Here is a 1,379-nt window from a genome sequence, read left to right on the forward strand (position 1 = left end):
GAGAGAGAGAGAGAGAGAGAGAGAGAGGGAGAGACAGAGACAGAGACAGAGAGAGAGGGAGGGGGAGAAAGAGGGAGGGGGAGAGAGAGGGATGTAGATGTGTGTGTTATATTTTCTTTAATCCTATTTATGGTAGTAACTCGCACGTCCTCCAAATCCCTCCTACTTTCCAACATTTCAAAAGGGCAGCGCACTCCTTCCCTGCCTTTGAAGAGCTTCCTGTGACATTGTTCAGTTATAATTATGTCATGTTGCAGTGTACCATATCATTTTGTGCTGCATGGTACCAATCTGGGACTTGGCTGATGAGGTGAATTATTTCCCTTGTTCAATTAGTTTGAAATTTTCGAATCTGAGATTAGTTAATTAATCTTTGCTGACTTTCGCTCTAATCACAACTGTAGCCTAGGAATCAAGATATCATAGAATCAGGAGCAGGCCTACCATGCTGCTCGGTGCACATTCACAGATGGCATTTTAGCAAACCTATAGTTTGCAGTGTTAGTTTTCAATTTTCTAAATTAATAGACTCGGCAACATGTCCCACTACTAAATTCATGTTACTATTAAATCAACATTTATTTTCAATCTTTGTAAAAAGTTGTTTTCTTTTTAGGTTTACTTTGATGCTTTGAGACAGGGGCTTGCGATGTAACCCTGGCTAGCCTGGAACTCAGTAGACCAGAACTACTGGCATAACATTTACTTTGCCCTTCCTGCCCTTTCTTCCCAAGTGTTGGAATAACAGGTATGCACCAATATTATTAGATCATGCTTTTACCCTTAGTTCACTCTCCGTAATTCATCATTTTTTATTATTTAATTTTAGGACTTATTTATTGTATGTGTATAAGTGTTTTCGTGGTATGCACGCATGTGCACCACATGCAAAGAAATGCCTCCAGAGCACAGAGGAGGGCATCGGATGCCCTGGAACTGATGGTTCCATACAGATGGTTGGGAGGCACCACATCAGTGCTAGGAACTGAATTTAGATCTCTAAGAGCAGTGAGTGCTGACTCATCTTTTTCAGCCCCCCCTCCAACTCCCTTCTAAAATTATTTTTATAATTACCATTGGCTTTTAAAAGGATTCCAATTCATGATAAGCAGAGCAACTATAGCATAACAACACATATTTTTTAAAAAAAATCAAGAACTGTTCATTTATTTAAATAATTTAAAAAGTGTGCAGTTATTCAAATATATTTCAGTCACCCTTCTGGCATTAGAGAATCTATGTACTATATTTCATATATTGTTAAAAAGAACTTTAATTTTGTATAATTGTATAAATGACTTTCTTTGTCTTACTTCTAAAAGTTTCTCTCTCTCTCTCTCTCTCTCTCTCTCTCTCTCTCTCTCTCTCTCTCTCTCTCT

The sequence above is a fragment of the Mus pahari genome, chromosome 16 (genome assembly GCF_900095145.1).
Source record: "Mus pahari chromosome 16, PAHARI_EIJ_v1.1, whole genome shotgun sequence".
NCBI classification, from domain to species: domain Eukaryota; kingdom Metazoa; phylum Chordata; class Mammalia; order Rodentia; family Muridae; genus Mus; species Mus pahari.